At 42.2% G+C, this 16,184-nt stretch overlaps 1 protein-coding gene across 3 annotated transcripts in view; it reads left to right on the forward strand.

The window, feature by feature from the left end:
- Positions 1-11,434: 11,434 nt before the first annotated feature.
- GPBP1 (GC-rich promoter binding protein 1) overlaps positions 11,435-16,184 on the forward strand; it is a 41,653-nt gene continuing 36,903 nt past the window's right edge. For all 3 annotated transcript variants that reach the window (XM_026795164.2, XM_005489765.4, XM_074532567.1), the window contains exon 1: positions 11,435-12,690. The gene's annotated coding sequence lies outside the window, so the exon portion shown is untranslated. The remainder of the gene's footprint in view (positions 12,691-16,184) is intronic.

Consider the following 16,184-nt stretch of genomic DNA (forward strand, 5'->3'; position numbering starts at 1 on the left):
CCACATGGGCATTGGGGAGGCTCGAGGCTGTACACAAAGTGAATGGCTGCTTTGGATGCGTCCTAAGTTCAGTTTGGAGACAGTGGAGAGATCTCAAGCTAGTTTAGGTACCTGAATAGGAGAATTCTACAATGCTCAACTCATTCTTCTGAGACCTGTTGCTCTGAGAAACAGAGTAAATGAAATTGTGTCATGCTGCACAGCTGAGTCTAATGTAATTCCAGGACTCAAGTTGTTTGTATGCCTTCAAACTACACAGCAGCTACAATGTAGTCATACTGCCCTCATTGTACCTGGGGTAGAATGCTGACAACATAAAAAATCACACAAGTCTTTGCAAAAACAAGTATTTTATGAAAGTTATCACAGTCACTGGCAGCTTCATCGGTACTTCAACTTCTGTCCTCTGATCAGCCTTCGTGTTTCTTGAAGTTACCTGATTAAAATGGTCAGTAACAGACAGATGAGCTATGTCAGGGCACGCTGGGCATTAAGAAGAAAGAGTCGACCCTTTCCAGTTAAAAATTAAGAAAGCAGATGTAATCTTTTCCACCTCTGACTGATCCAGAATGCCATTATCACCCACGAATGCTGCTTAGCCTTTCTAAGTTTTGTTCCCTCTAAATACAAATCCAGTTCCCTATGCTCTTGAGCCTCAGGTTGGGTAAGGCACACAGCTTTTCATGGACTCGGAATGTGTAACATATACACAGGCTTGTTCATCTTATCAATAAAATTGCACAGCAAATGCAGCAGGAAAAAAATCTCAATTCAGGAAAGTACATAGTTGGTACTATATACACTTTATTAATAGGAATGCTCTCCAATTTGTATGCAAGTACCTGTTTCCTAATTCCTGAAGTAGATTACTCCAGAGTCCTTTGACTGTTTAACATGATTAAGCTTTTAAATGGTGTGCAATTTTACAGAAAACTCTATTGTTAATTTGCTACTTAAAATACTTTATAAGATTAAGAACTGAGTTTTTAAATTATAATTCAGTATTCTTTGAAAAAATAATATGAGCTCAGAGCTCTATCACAGCAGGTCATGATGTGTATTCCAGAGCTGTCATATAAGGTGTAGCAAGTATTCTGGAGAAGCTACTGCTCAGAGCTGTGGACAGGGGGCTGCAAGGAAAATAAAAATTACTGGATTCTAAAGCATAACAGCAAAAAGAATTTTCATTGAGATTTAGTTTTGCACTTGGAAATTGTAGCTATACAGAAAAACATACAAATATTTGCACATTCCAATACTTAACATAAAGAAAAATAAAAAATCTGGATCTTGAAGGTTGGAAAGAGCTGCTTTGATCCTGTGTCACAGTGGGGTTTGAATTGTAATATCTATAATGCACTTGTATTCTATGCTGTTACAAGATATTTTACCTCCTGTGATATTGAAGATGGAGGGAGAAGACCCACCTTTCATTGATCAGCATCAACTCCGGTTTATTCATCAATCCATCACTTTTTATAACAGTGTTAATTCACTTCATGCATATTGCAAACCCGAGCTCACAATAGGTCAGAGATAACAAACCAACTCCTCCTTATGTTTCCAATACCAAGATTTGGGTTCTCAAAATTATTTTTGCTTTCCCAAAACAGCCAAAGATAGAATATCTACTTGTTATGAGAAAGCTGCCTGAGAACTCTGATATGCAAGGTTCTCAAGGCCTTCATGTTTGTCACTTTTACTTGTAATTAAAAACAACCTGAGAACCTCTGCTGTTTACAGAAACAGGCTGTGAGAACCTGTCCCCCACAGCTGCCTTCCAAGCCATTTCTGAAAAAATCTCCAACACTGTGACAGTGGTCACAGGGGTTCTTGGATGAGGGAAGAGACGAGAATGTTGACTCCATGTTCAGAAGGCTTGATTTATTATTTTATGATATATATATTGCATTATTACTATACTAAAGATTGGAAGGAAAAGCTTCATCTCAGAATAGAAAGGAATAGGAATGAATAGAAAGGAATAGGAATGAATAGAAAGAATAGAAAGGAAAGGAATGAATAACAAGGGTCTGTGTCTCAGACAGAGTCCAAGCTAACTGGGCTGTGGTTGGCCATTAATCGCAAACATCCAAGATGGGCCAATCACAGATGCACCTGTTGCATTCCACAGCAGGAGATAACCATTGTTTATAATTTGTTTCTGAAAGCTCTCAGCTTCTCAGCAGGAAAAAATCCTAAGAAAAGGATTTTCATAAAAAGATGTCTGTGACAACCTCCCAGTGATTTTTACTCAGTGCAGATCAAGATAGGGAGTGAGGATGGTGAATTACTGGGCTAGAATTGTTTTTAATAGAAATGGAAAGGAGCAGCGATGTCATTGCACCACATTTCAAGGTTTCTTTTCTCTTGAGCTGGAATCAAGATGATGGGACAAAAATTTGCCTAAACTGCTCTTTATGAAGTAATGGAGGATGATACATTATATATGTTTTAGTTATATTTTATCATGTGATTTAATCTCAAACAAAAAATTGTTTCAATTAATTGAAACAGTAAAGAAAGTAGAAACAACTAAAACTAATTATAAAAAACATGAAACAAAAAAAAACCAAAACAAAATCACCAACAATGCAATGAAATGAGCAGTTATAAATGGGGAATTTTAAGACAAAGAGGGCAGAAGCTCTAGAAAAAAAATCTCTTGATCTGTAGCTTTTTGCTTCCTTCAGTCCTAAAGAAGGGTAAAATTTAGTCTTAGTGTGTGCTGTCATGAACAAAGACACATGATGATCAGAGATTACCAAAAACATGTTTGAAATCTTAGTTTGTGTCTCGGTGGTGTGGATATGATGCTACTTTCTTACTTCAGTCCACACTCTTCCCGCAAACTATTGCCCAAAGCACTAGAGTAATGGCCTCAAATAGCCCTTTCTGTAGGCATAAGGAAAAAAAAAGCAAAGCCTACTTGTTCAGGAAATGGAGCTGGTCTTAGACCTTTTTTCGGCTGTATCTGTGCTAGTAAATTAAATATGCTCAGGGATGTTTGCTTGACAATAAAACCACCAATAAGCACAGAACTTCTGTCCAGAACACAGAATTTATGTGCAGACTTGCACATATCTCTGCAGCCAAAACCTCTGCTTCTGTCAGAGACCAGCTATTGTAGGTGGACAGTTGAACTCAGTAACCTGAAGGGTAATGAAGAGGAAGGCTGCTGGTCATGAAACACATAGGAACCGAACCATCCTAATAGTTTGATGTCAAGGATGGCCATGTCACAACAGTGTTCAACCTATTGGAAAAGAAATATAAAAATACAAAGCACCATCTCTCACAATCTATATTCTTTGAGCTTTTGGAGGGGAGGATGAAAGGAACCCCGTCTGTGTATTAGGCATATGGCTTACTACTCCTAATCACATTTCTTGCTGCGCAGATGCCATCAATTTGAGGCTTTTATTTCAACAAAGAGTGGATGTGCAGAAAAAGTTTAAAATCTCCTAGTCGTTTGTAATGGCTTAACTCAGTTGTCATCTAAATACTGTGCAACTGCCTGCTCATTTTCCCCAGGTAGAGAGAAAAGTCAGGGAAAAAAAGTAAACTTGTAGCTGGAGATAAGCACAGTTTAGTAATTGAAACAAAATATAATAATACAAATTATAATGATAGCAATAATCATCAACGTTATCAACAACAATAATAATGAAACAGAGATAGGAATAAAACCCCAGAAAGGCAAGAGATGCTTAAATGGAGTTGCTTTTTACCCACTGACAGAAGTCCAGCCTGTCATCCTGCAGCAGCAATCAGTATCTCCCAGCCAGCTCCCCCAGCTCCATCCTGGCCATGCTGCTCTGTGTATGGCACATCCCTTTGGCCAGGTCGGGTCAGCTCTCCTGGCCTTGCTCCCCCAGCCTCTGGGGCACCTGAGCAATGCAGAGCACAGGACACTGAAATGTCCTTGGCTATGGAAAGTATTTAGTAATAACAATTAAAAAAGTTAAAATAGCAAAAAATAACAATAAGCAATTTAATTTTAGTAATGAGCAAAGCACCTTACTTTTGGTGAAGCTTACAAAAACGAAAAGATTTATAGCGAGATGTTTTATCTAGACTTACAGATATATGACTTACACATGTAAATAATTATAGCACTGTTAATTGCACAAGAGATGTGCACAAGAGGTGATATAATGTGCATACTTCGGTTTAGGAGATTTTTACAGAGGTCATCTAAGGAAGGCTTCCTAACAGGGATCTACCTGAGGCTGCAACCTTCAGCCCTCCTTAGATTTTAACACTTCTGGGATGGATAACCCTAGTGTGAAGGAAATGAGCCCTATGCTCTGTTAAAGGCACAGCGTTCCCAGGAAGGTCTTCTTGCTTAGAGAAAGCATCTTTCTGATCGCCTTTATGCTGAAATGGGTCTGCCCTTGCAATATAACTGAATACAGCTGTTTCTCAACTATGCAAAGAAAAACAGACAATCAAGTATCTCCTCTGTATGCCCTACTGTTGGTCAAGGAGGAAGTTTTTAATGAAAAGGTAGGTATGCCATTCAACTATAAACAATTGACAGCCTAGTAAGAAACAGTTTGTCCTTGGTATTGACATTGCTAGTTTTGATTTTATAACACTGGCAGATGCGTCACACATTATGAAGGAAAAAACCTATTGTGTTTTCCAGTGTCTCTCAAAGTATTTTAAATGCATACACAATAGCCATTAAAATTCAAAACAATATTTTCAAGAAACTTGTCTTTACTTATTAAAGATATGCTATTAGCCTTTCTGGCAACATTGCTATAGTGTAGTAAGATATCTTTGTTTTGGGAGAATAGGGGGGGAAGTATTTCCTAAAGAGGAGGCTTGGTACTTGTGTTTTGAGGGTATTTTGCCTATTTCTTTTAAGCCAATTTGTAATAATTACAGAATCCCAGAATCCTTTATGCTGGAAAAAAACCTCTGAGATCATAGGATAGAACCTTTGATCACCACCTTGACAATTAGACCAAGGTTCTATTCCAGTAATTTCCTGAACACCCCCCAACTTGGTGTTGCTCAGGCAGGACCTGCCTTTTCTAGACCCATGCTGGCTGGGCCTGATCCCTTGGCTGTCCTGTGTGTGCTGTATGATGACACTTTAGATGATCACCTCTGTGACGTTGCTGGGCCCCAAGGTCAGGCTGAGAGGCCTTTAGTTCCCTGGATCCTCCTTCTGGCCCTTCTTATGAACCTCCCCAGTTAGCCAGGATTGATGATAAGTGATGGAGGATGGCTTAGCAACCTCTTCTGCCAGCTCCCTCAGTACCCTAAATGTACATGTTCACAGCAAGTATCATCACTGTCTTTCAAAGAGTTCACAAAGATACACATGCTTTCCAAAAACTTTATACTGTGCACATTGATGGGCAAAAGTTGTAGAAAATCCTTACAAAAACAGTTTTCTTCACTCCACTTGGATATGCAGTTTCTAAATTAATCTAGTAATTAAAAAATTGGCACAAGGTGTTGCCAATACAGATTTTGTAAAGAACAAAGGGCTAAAGCAAATAAAATTTGCTATGAAATGAAACGGCATTAAACTGAGATCTGCTTATATTTAGGAATGTGCAAGGTCCTGATATCATGCCAGTTATCTAGTCTCTTTATTTCAAATTTAATATGCTCTATGTTCACAAGTTAGCAAGGCTAATTTTAGGAAAAACACAAAAATTTCACTTTATAGAGAAAAGAGTAGGGTAGAGAGAAGCATTCAATTAGTCACTTGGTATTGAATGTTTAGTTCATAATTCCTTCAACATAATTCCTTCTTTATCTAAACACTTTCTTGTCATTAACAGTTACTATTTTCAGGGTTCTTTTAAAATTTAGAACAGTGAATATTCACTTGATGTTACTTCATAGGTGGCAGAAGTTGGGTACATTTAGAATTCAGATGTGTAATATTGTGGAGAAGATGTATACCATGACTTTGTCCTTCAACAGAAGAAATGTAATGTAGGCAATGTGTCACCTGGGACATGTTTGAAGAACAGTTGCACCCTCTTAAACCTCTATTTATTATCTCTCATAATGAGGAATGAATACTACTTAATGGAGATAAACCATTCAATTGGCTTCAAATAGCCCTTAGCTTCATACTGCCCAGTGTTTATGGAATGTGTTATTGGAGATGGGTGCTTTTACTGTTGAAGAGGAAAAAAACTACTAGTCAGACTATTTTCAATTACAATATGTATGAAAAACTTGAAAGAGCGAAGCTGCTGTTTTAAAAGCCTGGTTCTAAAAGAGTTTCTATCTCTAATTACCATAAAGAAAAGCATGGCCTCCCCGTTTTCATCCTGGCTTTTCACTAGTGTCACCAAGATACTGATTATTATTGAGATAGGAACAGACATGTTGAGAGAGGTAAAATGATAAATTTATTTCAATAATATAGGTCTCATTTATATAATTCAAAATTAATACTAAGGTATTACTTCAAAATATGGACTGTTAACTACAGCTTTATTGAAGTCTTTGCCCAAAATTCTGCTCCTGTCAAAGTCAGTGGTAATTTTAATATAAAAGTTCTTCAGAAATTAGGGACTTGATAAGCACTTATGTTTTAATTTCCAGACCTGTCTTGTACTTGCTTATTATATTAAATGCATTGGATGCAGAGATGTTCAGAACTCTTGCAAAATCAAATAACTAGAGGGTATACATAATATAATGCAAATAATAACAGCCAATTATTTAATACAGTCAAATCCTATTGTCTTATTTATGTAGACAGAGCCACTGAAATCTGGAATTGGTAAAGTCACCTTACATTTCCTATCTTGAAGTTGTAATACATAAAAATAGACAAGCCCTAGTGTTCATCATGTTATTGCAAATGAAAATGACTAGATGTTGTTGTGCACTTTTTTATACTACTTCCATTCTTTTAATTTTGCTTCTTAAAAGATAAGTGAACATGCAGCTGAAAGATATTTAACACTTTGCAGTAAGGATGCTTCATTAGAACTGTTTCTATTGAGGAACTCTCACTGTGTTTAGGAACTAATTATACAAATAATCATTTGCTGAGAGAAACATACATTAGAATTGGGGGTTTTATTATTAACATTAGGTGACCATTTGCTTTCTAAGTTTTAAATATTCGGCTCCCTGCATCAGAAGCTTTCTGGATCAAATCTGTATAAATCAGATTTCAGCCTCTTACATAGAAATTTTTATTTTGCCTTTCTGTCTGATCTTTTGGTTTGGATTGGTTGTATATTGGGCACACTGGATTTTTAAGAAAAGGTGAAGTGCTTTATATGTCTTCTGGAGTGACACAGGAATGTGTAATAGCAGGAAATTAATTATGTTTCTATACTTTTCCATAGTATTTCCTCAATTAACAATCTGAGTGTGTACTCTACTCATGTAAGTATCTTATATTCCACTACTATAAATGAAAGCACATTTCAAGTGCCTGCCAAAATACATTTTTTGGTCTCGTACTTCATCTCATTTGGTGAGGAAATGGGGTGTCTTTGTACAGTAGAGAGTGTTTCAACTGTTAGAGCTCAAGGATAGTGATGTCGTAAGTTTGAGTCCCCATGAGTAGGAATCAAGGGGATGGCCAACAAGGCAGATATCCTGGTGGTAGCCTGTTCAAGACCACCTAACCAGATCCTGGCCCTTGTTATTGTGGGAGACTTTTGTGGGATCTCTGCTGGAAACTCAGCACAGCAGAGAAGAGGCATTCTAGGAGGTTCCTGGACCATGTGGAACCCAATTTCCTCATAGAGATGGTGTGAGGGAAGACCTCACTTGACCCGCTGTTTGTGAATAGGACTGGGGGTGATGTGGTGGTCAGAGGCTGTCTTGGGGATAGTGACCACAAAATGGCAGCTTTCAATCCCTGGTGAAGGAAGAGAGGGCATCAGCTAAACTTCTGCCTTGGCCTACCAGAGGGCAGACTTTGGCCATTTCAGGACAATGGTTCAGAGAGTCCCTTGGGAAACAATCCTCAATAACAAAGGGATCCAATAAGGCTGAACATACTTTAAGAAGGAAATCTTAAAGCCTCAAGGGCAGCTCATCCCTATTTGCCAAAGGATGAGCTGGAGGGGGCAGGGAGAAAGAAGACTGGCCTGGCTGTATAGGGGGCTTTTCCTGGAACTCAAGCTAAAAAGGAGATTTTATGACCTTTGGAAGAAGGCAACTCAGGAGTGTACAAGGAAGAAGTGTACAAGTGTATTAGGTCATGTAGGCTGAAAGTTAGAAAGGCAAAAGCTGAGCTAGAACTCAATCTGGCCACTCCTGTGCAAGATAATTAAAGGGTTCTTATAAAAAAATAACAGCAGAAGGAGGACCAAGGAAAATTTCCATACCTTATTGGACGCAGAAGGAAACATTGTACCTAAAGATGAGAAAAAAGATGAGGTAATTAATGCCTGCTTTGGGTCAACCTTTAACAAGAAGACAGCTGTTATCAAGGCCCTCTGAGCTGGTAGACAAGGACAAGGAGCAGAAGTGAGCCTCTCTCTAGGAGAATTCAGTTAGTGACCTACTGAGCTGCTTAGACATCAAAAGTGTAGAGGGCCAGATGGAATCCACCCAAGGATACTGAGGAGCCAGTGGAAAAGCTCACTCTCCCTCATTTACCAATGGACCTGGCTAACCTGGGAGGCCCCAGGTGACTTGAGTGGAGATTGGCCAATGTGACACCTATCTACAAGAAGGCTTGCAGGGAGGTTCTGGGGAGCTACAGGCCTGACGTTAGTGCCTGGGAAGGTTATGGGACAGATCATCTTGAGCGCTACCGTGCAATCAAATGGCATGTGCAGGGCAGCCAAGGGATCAGGCCCACCCAGTGTGGTGGGAAAAAGTAGATCCTGCTCGGCCAACTTGATCTCCTTCTATGAACAGGTGACTTGCTTGGCGGATGAAGAAAAGGCTGTGAATGTTGTCTACTTAGACTTTAGTAAGCCTTTGATACTGTCTCCAATGCCATTCTCCTGGAAAAGCTGGCAGCCCATGGCTCGGACAAGTGCTTTGTTCACTGGGTAAAACCTGCCTGGATGGCTGGCCCAGAGAGTGATGGTGAGTGGAGTTACATCCAGCTGGTGGCCGCTCATCAGCAGGGCTCCCCAGGGCTCAGCACTGGGGGCATTTCTGTTTGATATCTTTATCAATGATCTGGATGAGGGGATTGAGTGTGTATCCTCAGTGTTGCAGACAACACCAAGTTGGGTGTGAGTGTTGGTCTGCTGGAGGGCAGGAAGGGAGGGAACTGGACAGGCTGCATTGATGGACTGAGGCCAGTGGTGTGAGGTTCACCAAAACCTGGGTTGTTGGTTCATAGCTGGGCCAGGGGGCAGAGCACTGCCCTGCCTTTCCTGCTCACGGCTTCAGGTTTGGCATCAGGCTGTGCTAATAACTTTGCAGCACAGGCAAACAGGACAAACAACTTCAAGGATGAAGAGAAAGGAGGTTTCACTGCACTCAAAACTGTGATGAATCTTGAATTCTTGAACCTAGAAAAACACTGCTGGTGTTAGAAATTGGAACTGGGCTTTAAATATTTAGAGTCGAGCTGAAGATTAATGTTTCAGAGCTTCTGAATTGTTTCAGAGCTTCTGTCAGTTTAAATATGAAATTATTATGTCTTTTTTCTACTTTATGTTCTCAGTTGTTGATTTTTAGTTTCTAGTAATTGTTGCTTAGTTCGTTTGCTGTTAGTCTGGTAATTGTTTAGTCAAGTTTCTGGTAATTGTTGCTTTATAGTGATTTTTATCAAGTTACGAAAACTAATTTACATTGACCACATACATGCCGTAAAATGCATTTAAAAGAGAATCCTACAGTTTGAGATAATTTTTGTCAAAAGTGAGTGCATAATCTCAGTTTCTACAATAACTTAAAACTTGTGGAGGAAACTTTCAAAGAAAACCCACAACCAAATGCAGGTGCCACAAACGCTGAGCGTTCTTTCTAATTATATCAAAATATTAAATTTTGTAAATTTACTTTTTTACCTAGGTTATTGAAAAAACAATTTTGATTGCGTTGGTAAAAGGATTTCAAAATTGCAAAACGGTGATTTAGGCCTTTAGATCCCAGGCAGTAAGAATCCTCCCATCACTTTTCTCTCAAAACTGCACACTTGGAATAACCATGCGAACCTCCAGGGTACTTCACTCGTGCGCTGGAACACCGAAGCGTCGATTTAGCGAAGATTCTGATATTTTGTTTTATTAATCCGTGGTTATTGGTTTTTACCGGCCTCAGGCTCCTCTGGCACCGCGATTAAGCCGCGCTGCGGGTGCGGGCGGCACCCGGCGCTGCGGAGCCCGCTCTGTCCGCGGCAGCGGGCACGGGAAGGGACCTGAGCTGCCCGGGGCCCGCGGCCCTCGCCTCCTCCCGGCGGGGATCTCTCCGGCACACACCGGGCTGATCCAGGGCCGCGCTGGGTGAACGCGGCCTACGGGCCTCCAGCCGGGGTCCCGCGGCACACCGCCCCGGCCGGCCCAGCTCTCAGCTCTCGGCCTCAGCGGCTCGTTGCACATGCGCAGGCGAGGCCGCGGCACGGTTAGTGACGGCGGCGCCGAGGACTCCCGCCGCGAGGGCGGGGCGCGCTCTGGGATTTCCCCGTCCCGCGCGAAACCTTCGGGATAGTTCCCGTGACGTCACGGCGGGGGCGGTACCGGGAGCACCGCCCGCTCCTCCCCAGGCTCCCGCGCGGGGGCTCTCGCGGAGGTTGCGCGTGCGCGTAGGGAGCACTGCGGCGCGGAACGGCGCCATTTTGAGGGAACGAGGCGAGCGCGCGGTGTGCGCGCGCGTGTGGTGGGGCGAGGGGGGCACTCGGAACAGCCCGGGACAGCCCCGGGAACGGGCGCGGAGCGGACTCAGGGCAGCCGGGCCGCCACGCTCCTTGCCCCGCCGTGCTGCCCGGACCGCCCTCGGGGGCGGCACGGGGAGCCGTCCCCGGCGGCGGAGGCGGGGCTGTCGCCAGGACGGCCGAGGACGGGTGCTCGGCGGAGCCGCAGCGAGAGGTCGCGGACCCCGAGAGCCGGGGCTCCGTGTGCCCGCCCGCCCCGAGAGCTGGGGTTCTGTGTGCCCGCACACTCCGGAGCGGGCGGCCTGTGTCCGCATACCCGGCAGCGGTGTCTGTCTGTCCCCACAGCCCGGGAAAGGAAGCATGGCCCGGGCCGCGCTGGGGTTCCCCCGGCGGCTCCCGCTGCCCCTCCGGCGGCTCCCGCTGGCCCAGGTCAGCGCTTCCCGCCCGGATGCCTTCTGTACATCTGTTCAGCTTCGCCAATAAAACGAGACATGACCCTTTCTTTCTTTGCCTCTTTTCCCCCCACTCTCTCCTCCCAGCCCCCACTGCCCGTGGCTCCAGGCCCCGGCCTGTTTTCCTGCCGCGGCCGAGCGGCAGGAGGAGGTTTCCGCTGATAGGCTGCGCCCCCCGTCAAACACCGCCGCCGCCCTCTGTGGCTGCGAGTGGAGGTGTAACCCAGGCTTCCGCTCGCGGGCTCGGCTCCGCGGCTGCGTCCGTGTGTGCTCTTTGCGATCCAGGTTCCTGTTTGCTTCTGGTTTTAAGATTCAGGCGTTTGGGTTTTGTTTGTTTCGTGTTTGTCTAACGCCAGTCCGGATTTCATAGGGGAGAACTGATTTTTCTGGTTCTTTTTACCTGAGGTTGCTTGAACGATAGAGTCAGTCCTTGATGTTTGTAGCCTTTTGCTTCAGCTGGCAGAGAAGAGAAAAGGTGGATACTGACCTGCAGCAGTTCTTCCTGTGAAAGGAAGAAATATCGGACACTGTTCTGGGATAACTTGCGCGTGCTTTGTCCAGAAAAGGCCTCTCAAACAAGCAGTGGGCATCTGGGAAGAGAACTGAGGAAATCGTGAGGTTTTTTCTTCTAGCAGTGTTGAGCACATCACCCTCGGATTCTTTTGTCCGCATGGCATGGATACATAGCTAAATTTATGAAGTTCTGAATACTTCAGCTGCAAAAATAAAGTGCTTTCCTCTTTCTACGTACTCTTTTTCTTCTCGGCAACATTCAGAGTCAAAGGCTTAACCAGTTTTGTTAACTGGCTGCAGGTTAAATGTGGCCTGAGTCACTGTGGGGACATTGCTGAAAAGTTTCATGGCAGATTTTTTTTCCCCCCTTATTTCATTTTTTAGATTTTCTGACATAGTCTTCTTTCATTTTGCAGTGAGAGCGATTTTATAAATGAAGAATTTAATAGGTGCTTGTTTATACTTTTTTCTTTTGTATTTTATTTAATATTTTTCTTGAAAAATGTTGTTGCTCACAAGCAGTATGGAGGTATCCTGATAACTGTTTACAAATGCCTCTGCTACCGGAAGGTAGGAAATGTTCTTCAGTTCATATGTGAAATTTGGGTTTTTGACATCACAGTCTGTGGAGTAAAAACTGTATTTCACTTGGAGCTGATGCTGCATATAATGGTATCTACATGCAATAGACAAGAGAAGAAGCTGTCAGAGAAAAGAAAAGGCCTTTAAGACAGACCTTGGCAGAGTTTGTAAATAGCCTTGCAGAATCTGTAAACGAGAAGGATGGGTAGCTGATTTCTGTGAGGTCAAATCTATGTCAAACTGCCACGAATATAGTATCAACAGGAACTCGGGATATTATCTCAAGGAAAACAAACTGGAAAAATATAAATCACGCAGTACTAGCGCCTTGTGCCTTGTGTGGTCCTCTTGGATTAGGTAAGTGTTGTAGTGTTTATAATTCAGGTTTCACTTGAAAAAACATTTTATCGGTAGAACAGTTAAACCTGTAATTTTTACTGGTTAGAGGTTCTTTGGTGGTAATTTTTTGTTTTGTTTTTTGAGAATGTTGAATGTTGAGGCTTGTTAATTTTTACTTGCTGGCTTTTATAATGGAATAATTCCTTAAGACTTTGAAGAATACAGCTACAAGAAGAAACGTGTACATAAGAGTGTGATTTTTATGTGAGATTAAAAAGTAGCTATATCTAGACTAAATCCATAAGGAATTTTGCCTTTATGTTAATGTTGTAGTCTCAAGAGTAAATGTATCTTTTTGACCAAGTTATCTGGATAGCTTGCATGTGCCATTCCTTCCATTTGTGTTAGATGTGTTTGCAGCATCAGGCTAGTAATAATATAGAGAGATTTTCACTCTTTTTTTTCCTTTCCACTATTCTTTGTCACATATGAAAGCCAGAGGTTTTTTTTTTTACCAAAATTTTTTTTACTGGCTATGCAGTCTAGCTTTTATCTGTGTTGATATTGTAAGATTGGCTTCAGTGTTTTTTCCTGTTCTGTAATGGCAATTGAAATAAACAGGGCCAGGAGACTTCTTCTCCTTTTCAATGCCTTTATTAAAAGTGATCAGCTCAGGATTGGGCGTCCCGGCAGGGCTGCAGTCCCCGTCGTGTCTCCCAGGGCGACTCAGAGGAGGAGGATATGCGCAGCTCTGTCCACTAGGGGCAGAGCCGGGGGATCGGGTCCTCGTGGGAGCCTTTAGGGCGTGGTGTCCCCGTCAGGTGTTGATCCTTTGAACTTCCCAGATGGCTGGTCCTGGCATTGGGACGACTCTCTGCTCAGGGCGAGAGGGGCTCCGCATCTCTGCAGGCTCAGCACTTGGCTCCTCATGTCCAGACATCACTTTAGTCTCTCAATTCTTATTTGGCTCGTTGTTTTTGGGGTTTTCTCGTTGCATTTGGAGTCGTGGTCCCACAAAGCATTCTGGACTTTGGAGTCACTTTGCATAACCCCCCCACCCTCTCAGGTGTCTTCCCTATGTTGGAAGAACGCACTGCCTCGGGGAAGGGCCATCCACCGCACCCAGCCAGGGCTTTTACTAATACAAAAGAGGAGATAAGCCTCAACGACCCGGTGTTACAATAACAAAGCACTAAGAACACTGGCAGAGACAGATCTGGCTGCATCCCTGTAACTCTTTCTCACAAAAAAAATATTTACCGAATTTTTGTTCATAACAGTCCCCCCTCTTTTTCTTTGATCGAGCTTAAATTCTTAAGCTTGCATCAACTCACAATTTTTTTGTTTTGAATCTACTATAAATCTCTTGTGCACTTTGGTAATCATGGTTACTTAACCTTGTTACTTTCCTTGGTTTTTTCAGTTTGGTTTGTACAGCCAATACTGTTTTACTAAAACAGATAATAAGCATAGTAAAAAGAGCAATCCTCCAAGTCTACATATAGTGAGAAAAACTACCTTTTCCCATACATGTTTTCTGAAAATCTCTAAGTTCTCCCACCCACTGGGATCAAGTGTAGGAGTTTGATCTTGATTATTTACACATGCCAATCTTTTTATTTCGTTTGAAATGTCCCTAATAATTGAATTCTTTATTTTTAATACTGCCTGGAGCCAGATGACTTTGTTCAACACAGATTTTGGGATCTGAACTTGGCTTTTACAATTTTGGATTTTCTCAATTTCTATTTCACTTTCCCGGTTTTGTTTAATTTCTCCCAAATCATTATATATAGGAACTCCCAAACTTGATCCAGTTTCTTTGGGTAATAAGAAAATTGGTTTTATCATCTTAGCAATGCAGTTGCCAGATGAGATCAAACTTAGGGGTTTAGAGCTCTCCTGAAATGTGTTCCAAAACGGGTTTATCTCTTTTCCAGTACACTCATATAAATACTTGTAACAAACAATTTTTCTTACCATTTTCACCATTTCTTTGCTTTTTACTAGATCTGCTGAGCTTGTTTCAGCAGCATCACATTCAAAGCAAAACCAGGCTTCCTCTATAGGGCACTCTCCTAGGAGTGGCTGCCTAAAAGTGGCAGTATTCTGGGCTATCCAATACACTCTCTTATTTTTCTCATAAAGGACCAATTGGGAGAGGTTAACACAATCAGGGTTAGAACTGATGTGGACTCTCGACAAGGAGCTCACTTCCTCCTCACAGAGGGGTTGGTAGCACTCTCTGCACGGTTCAGCTGGGCTCCCCTGAGCACCACTAGCTATCAGAGCCATCAGTACCACCCTTCCCAAGAGTCCGGTATGGGTCATCTTGCACAGCCTGCCCACCCGGCCTTGCCTCTTGGGGAATTTTTTCTGAGGAGAAGCTTCCAAGCTCTTTAGAGTCCCTTCTACCCGCTTCTCTGGTTAAGCCTCTTTTGGTCTGTTCCCTACAAATTTTAATTTCCCCCCCAGGGGAGTGTTCTGTAGAGGGTTAACCTGGAGTCTTTAGAAATATATTGGGGAACTTAAACTAGAATTACTTATTTACAGCCTTAAACTTTTTACCAACATAATTTACACAAAACAGTTTTGAAACAATTTAAGCAATATTAGAACTCTGATACCAATTTTTCCTATACAGTGCTGTCTTTTTGACTCTTCTTTCTGAGAGTCAACTTTAAATCCCAGTATACTCAGGTGAATTAACTTGTGATGTGGATGAATCCTTATCCCGTGCCCGGAGATGAGTGGTGTGGACTCTGGCCCAATGCCAGAAGGAGAAAGGGGTGGAGTCTAGTCCAATGCCAGAAGAAGAAACTGGGAGTCTGGCCCAATGCCAGAAGGAGACAGGGGCGGAGTCCGGTCCAATACCAGGGAGAATGGGGTGCAGTCCGGTCCAATACCAGAATGCCGGAGGAAAAAACTTGGTGTTGAATCCTGGTCCAATACCAGGGGTGAGAGTGATGTGAGTCCAACTGTCTTAGTAATGAAGAATACCTGAAACGGGCTTTCAAACACAGGCATTAATGGTCTGCTGTTAATGATTTTATCAAAACTCAGCTTCTCTGTTTAATGTTATCAGTAATTTCTCTTTTTCCATAGCTTGTATGTTTCTCTTATCAACTTCTACATACTCTGTATTTTGCAAGGAGTTGTATTTCTCAGCTAACTTAAATCTCAAAGTACTTTTATTCTCCTATTTTTCTGTGTATTTAATTCACTGGTTTTCTGTTCTATTTTTCAATATCTTATTTATCTCTTGCTTCTGTTTCTTACTTTCACTTACAGCTTAAATACTTCTTTCAACTCCTTACACTTTATCTCTTTTTTCCTTTTTTTTTTTCTTTACACTTTTCTTCTACACAATACACTTCCCTCTAAGGAGATGTGGTAAAACTTGTAACGCACAATCTACATTACTTCTAATTCGCTTATATTCACTCTCTCATTTCTCATTCACTTTCACACATTCCTCCACACCTTTAAGACACAAACTTATTGCTAGAAAA

This window comes from Zonotrichia albicollis, chromosome Z (genome assembly GCF_047830755.1).
Source record: "Zonotrichia albicollis isolate bZonAlb1 chromosome Z, bZonAlb1.hap1, whole genome shotgun sequence".
Lineage (NCBI taxonomy): Eukaryota > Metazoa > Chordata > Aves > Passeriformes > Passerellidae > Zonotrichia > Zonotrichia albicollis.